At 37.8% G+C, this 6,082-nt stretch overlaps 1 pseudogene; it reads left to right on the plus strand.

Annotated features, from left to right (window-relative positions):
* The first annotated feature begins 252 nt into the window (after positions 1–252).
* Positions 253–762, plus strand: LOC112407453 (translationally-controlled tumor protein pseudogene; annotated as a pseudogene).
* The last annotated feature ends 5,320 nt before the right edge of the window (positions 763–6,082 follow it).

The raw sequence follows: 6,082 nt of genomic DNA on the forward strand, positions 1-6,082 counted from the left end.
GACGTAATTTTTTTAACTTATGAAATATAAAAAATGTGAGCTGGTCCCTAATAAGTTATTTCTGTGAACTCCTAAAAAAAAAATAGAGACATGATATTTCTGTAAGTATTCTTTTCATTATAAAATTATATGCAGCTTTTTTTCTGCCTGGTCCCCCCTCCCCCAGAGCGCCGCTCCCGCTGCACCTCCCTAGCTCTGAGTTCCAGGCTCCTACTAAGCTAGTGCCACCGTTGTCTCCCTCCGCTCACCATCATGATCATCTAACGGGACCTCATCAGCCATGATGAGATGTTCTCCAACATCTACAAGGTCGACGACGGGCTGTGTCTGGAAGTGGAGGGGAAGATGGTCAGTAGAACAGAGGGTAACATTGATGACCCGCTCATCGGTGGAAATGCCTCCGCTGAAGGCCCCAAGGGCTAAGGTACCGAAAGCACAGTAATCAGTGGTGTGGATATTGTCATGAACCATCATTTGCAGGAAACCAGCTTCACAAAAGAAGCCAACAAGAAGTACATCAAAGATTACATGAAGTCAATCAAAGGGAAGCTTGAAGAACAGAGACCAGAAAGAGGAAAACCTTTTATGACGGGGGCTACAGAACAAATCAAGCACATCCTTGATAATTTCAGAAACTACCGGTTCTTTATTGGTGAAAACATGAATCCGGATGGCATGGCTGCTCTGCTGGACTGCCGTGAGGATAGTATGACGCCATATATGACTTTCTTTAAGGATGGTCTAGAAATGGAAAAATGTTAACAAATCTGGCTGTTTGGATCACTTGCTCGTCATAACTGGCTGGCCGCTGCTTTTCATCTACACAACACCAGGACTTAGACAAATGGGATTGATGTCATCCTGACCTCTTCGTTTTGATGTTGATTTATTTGGAGTAGAGGCATTGTTTTTGAGGAAAGAAAAACAAAAACATGTTACGTAGGTTGTCTAAAAATAAAATGCATTTAAACTCAAAAATAAAAAGTATATGCAGAGTCTCTATGGAACTGTGAAATCCTACTGTTTGTTATCAGAAACTCTGTCTTCTGTTGTTTTGATCTTCTGTCATCTTGTACGTGGTAAGCATTCAACTTTTTTTTTTTTTAATTTTAGAATGAATGAGGTTTATTAGGTTCTATCACCCACAGGAGGTACATCCCAAATCTGCTAATGAGCACAGCTGAGCAGAAAAGGAAAGAAGAGTTATTTAACAACTCATCATTTTCTTGCTGCAAGATTGCCCTTGGCTAATCAGCTCACTGCAGGAATTCAATAAATAATAAATAAATAAATGCACCAACTTTGACCAGCAGTATTTGTTTCACATATGTACAATTCTTTCTTCAAAAGTAACATCAAGTTGTAACCAGTTAATTTGTACTTTGTTATTAGGTTGTCTCTGTGCTGTGCTTGTGAGTAGAGATATCCCAAGTGATTCTACATTTTCATTTAAAGTGAACTAGGTCTATGTGTTGCCTTCACATTGGCTTCTTAGTTTTCAATAGGTGCTGCTGAAAACAAGTTAATGCCAGATGATGAAATAGAATGTAGTTTTTTACATCGAGAAGAATGGCTCTGCAGTTAATTTTCCTGAGAGGTTAACTTTCAATTAAAAAGTAGTTAGGGGCTTCCCTGGTGGCGCAGTGGTTGGGAGTCCGCCTGCCGATGCAGGCGACATGGGTTTGTGTCCCGGTCCGGGAAGATGCCACGTGCCGCGGAGCGGCTGGGCCCGTGAGCCATGGCCGCTGAGCCTGCGCGTCCGGCGCCTGTGCTCCGCAACGGGAGAGGCCACAGCAGTGAGAGGCCCGCGTACCGCAAAAAAACAACAAAAAAAAACAAAAACAAAAAAAAAAGTAGTTAGCATGAGTCTTAGACTGCACGTCTTGTGTCCTGGACAGTCTTGGAACCCTCCAGTACCAAGGCAGGAATTCAGTTTTCTATCTAACAGCAAAGGGGTTATAAAAAGTTCTCAGAGTAGGTGCTGGATATTCTCATAAACCTACAGCTCCCTATCGATTGAGACGGTCGAGGCTTGCAAGTCAATTCAGAATGATTGACTCTTGTTCTAGATTATTGAGCAATGTATTGATTCTTGGCATCCTCTAATAAGAAACATCAGGAACTCGTTTGTTTATACCATCTTTACAGCCAGACCTAAAATCCCAGACATTTGGCATCCAGTTAAAAAATATTCCTATATGGTTTGCATATGATGTCACCAAGACAGTGTGGTGACAGAAATCTAAAATAATATGTGTCTTTCAAAAAAGTTACATTTAAGGCAAATAATTCATGTTGACTATAGGTGAGTAGCTTGAATTTCTTAGGAAGTTCCTCTACCTGCCAAATTGTCCACCTGATATCAGATACAAAACAATATGAAATGTCAAATGGTAGAATAGGTGCTTTTTAAAAATCAGTTTGTTGATGTGGGTTAGGGAGATCCTACACTATGGAAACTTTCCAAGGAACTTGCATAATATAATTGGGCACTTCTAATGACAGGTGGCTCAGAGCCTTAGTATTTTAAATTGTTTTTACTGCCTGATAAATGTGTCCTAGATAATGAGGGTGATTTCAGTATTGTGTAGCAGCAATGTAATTTAGGGTAGAGATTCACAATGGGACAAAAATCCTAACACAGGTGTGTGGTCAGTTCAAATAAAACATCATAGACCTTAATATGGTCATGGAGCTTCTTGTCTCTAATTTAAAGTCAAGGATTCCTTAACTTTTGCTTTCCTCCATGTTTGAAATGAGACTGTAAGTGGTTGGTGTCCCTGTGCTATCTGGCACCTAACAGAAAGCATAGATCCATTACCATATGGGGAAATGCCAGTAGAACAAAGCAGTGGTTTCATTTCATCATAACTTGCGGACACGTATAGAAGTAAAGATATGGCTGGCCTTATGGAAAGTGTCTTCATATTTGGTGAGTTCAGTATTGGGGAATGTCTACTCCACATCATGGGGAAAAGAGTTACTCTTGTGTGTGCAGAATAAGGTCTAAAGATACAAAGTAAGCATCTTTATATTTGTTATTTCGGTTTGTGATTGTATTCGTTTTCTATTGCTATAAAAATGACCACAAATTCAGTGATTTACACAACACCCATTTTCTGTTTGTTTTCTCATGGTTTCTGTGGGTCAGAAGTTTAAATAGTTTTGCTCATCTAGTTTCTCTACTTGAGATTTTACATGACTGAAATCAGGGGATGGCAGAGCTGCGTTCCTTTCTTGAGGCTCTGGGGAAGACTGTGTCTGAGCTCACTCAGGTCGTCGGCAGAATTCAGTTCCTTGTGGTCGTAGGACTGCCTTCGCATTTGAGGGTTCCTTCGCTCTGTCAGCCAGGGGCTTAGTTCCTAGAAACCTCTTTGCCACCCTTGCATGTGGCTGCCCTACATCTCAGAACCAGCAGTGGGGTGTCAAATCCTTCTCATACATGGAATCTCTGACCTTCCTTTCTACAGGGTCTCTGGCTCTACCCAGGGAACATTCTTGTCTTTTAGGGCTCATGTGATTAGGTGGGACCCACCTAGATAATTGAGGATAATCTCTCCATCTGGTATGGTTCTTAACCTTAATTACATCTGCAAGTCTTTTTTTTTTTTCATATTGGGTAATGTATACAGCAATCCAGGGATTAGGGTGTGGTTACATTGGAGGGGGCATTATCCTGCTTACCACAGTGATTATCAGTATTAATGACTTATTTTTTTTTTGGTGTACGCGGGCCTCTCACTGTTGTGGCCTCTCCCGTTGCGGAGCACAGGCTCAAGACGCGCAGGCTCAGCGGCCACGGCTCACAGGCCCAGCCGCTCCGCGGCATGTGGGATCTTCCCGGACCGGGGCACGAACCCGTGTCCCCTGCGTCGGCAGGCAGACTCTCAACCACTGCGCCACCAGGGAAGCCCCAATGACGTATTATTAATGGTAGTTTAAGAAACAATTACCTATTTTTACCTCTCTCTCTGTATTTCATCTAGATACCTGATATACCAAAAAGAAGAACTTTTCCATATGTTTCTGCAAGTTTATTCTCTTACAGTTTCCTCATCAAGCACACCTTAGGCATTTGTAATTATATCTGGAAACTTGAAAAGCATAGTCTCTGTGAAATATGAACAATTTCAAGACAAAGGAAATTATAAATTTAATGTGATTATGAATGCCATGGGTGCCTTCAGACAATTCCTTTATTACCTCCATTGTTATGGTTTTTAATTTTTAAAAAAAACCAGAGCAAAATTAGTAAAGTCTGTCATATTTGCAAGAACAACCAGGTGTTTTCTATAGATGTGGGATACAGGGGCTGTTTAAGTTCTGATTCATAGTTCATTTTAGTGTCCACAAAATCTTACCACTAGAAATTAGAACAGTGCCAGGTTAAGTGTATTTAAGTAGATAAAATCTTATTTGATATGATACCAGTAACATTGGGATACTAGAACAATGGCCAGTTTTGTTTGTTTTTTTTTTCATTTTATTCTGTGCTAATAGTTCTGTTCACAGGTTTTCTACTTCTCTTCGGTACTTTATGTTTTTCTAGAAAATTGTCCATTTCATCCAGATTTTCAAGTTTATTGGCAATTTTGGAATGTTCTGTTATAATTTAAAAATGAAAAATATCTTTATTTGTAGTTACATTTATTGCTTACGTTTTATTTTGAACTTATTTGTTATTTCATTTTTTTCTTTAATATACTCATAAAAGTATTGGTGTTTTAAATGAGGCAAAGGTTTTTTTTGTTTAATCAATTCTAATTTTTTTGTGTGCTTATTATCATTTGGGGGTTTTACCTTTATATCTTCCCATTTGGGATTATTTTGTTATTCCTTTTCTAGCATATTCTGTAGAAAAATTTACTTAATCTCTCTTGTTTTTAAGAAATAATTTAAAGTTTATAAATTCTCCTCTGAGAACCACATTGCCCTTATCTCACTGGCCCTGAAATATAGGTTTTTTTTCTTATTATTAAATATTTTGCAATTTCCATTTTGTTTTCCTGCTTAACTCATTAATTATTTACATGTGGGAAGAAATAAACAAACAAAAAACCTTCCCAGATATACCAAGTTGGGAAGAAAGGATGACTTCTAGTTTCACTATATGTGAATGTGGCCATTTTGGTACTCAACAGTGTAGAATTTGCTGAGACTTCCTTTATGTCTAGAACAGTCTTTGCAAATGGTCTTTGTGTGTTTGAAAAGAATGTACATTCCCTGGTTTTGGATGCAAAGTTCTGTATAAATCTGTTACATCAGACTTGTTCAGTATATTGAAATCTTCCACATCCTTGGTTTTTTTTTGTGTACTTGATCTGTCAGTATATGAGAGACATGTACTGTGATTGTAGGTTTGTCTGTTTCTCTTTATGTTTCTATCAGATTTTGCTTTGTACATATTTTAAGCTTTATTCAGGTTCATTCAAGTTCAATACTTTACAGCTCATTAATAGATTTTTTCCATTTATTGATACATGAAATGTCTTTCTGTGTCTCCTGGATTCTATTTTGACAGATTTAATATCATTATATCTTCTTATATCTTATTTCTTTTTTGCTAGTATTTGACTAGTTTGTACTTTTTTCATTTCCTTATTTTCAGCCTCTCTAATTCCTCTTGTTAAAGCTGTATGTATTTGGTAAATAGCCCATATTTGCATGTTGTTTTATTCATTCTGAGATTTTCTGTCTTTTGACAAATTATTCATATTTACTATGGTTATTAAGATCTTTAGGCTTATGTCTAGTTTCTTTTTCCATGTGTTTTCTGTTTACCTTGCTTTCTCATTGTTTCATTTATTTTTCTCCTCTTGCCTTCTGTTGAATTGCTTAAGAATTCTTTGCTCTGTTTTTTCCTCTATTGGTTTAAAGCTATACTTTTAATTTCTACCCTTCTGTTATTATCTTTACATTTTTATCACACATAAATAAGCTTATTAGAGTTTCCTAATAAAGTCTCATGTTATTCAGTTAATTTCTCATTCCCTCAAAGAAGATAGATATGTTTTATTCTGGAGTTCTACTCAGTAACCCTCCTGCCCCCAACCCAACTAACCCATGCTATCTTTTGGAATTT

This window comes from Neophocaena asiaeorientalis, unplaced genomic scaffold (assembly GCF_003031525.2).
Source record: "Neophocaena asiaeorientalis asiaeorientalis breed wild unplaced genomic scaffold, Neophocaena_asiaeorientalis_V1.1 scaffold627, whole genome shotgun sequence".
Lineage (NCBI taxonomy): Eukaryota > Metazoa > Chordata > Mammalia > Artiodactyla > Phocoenidae > Neophocaena > Neophocaena asiaeorientalis.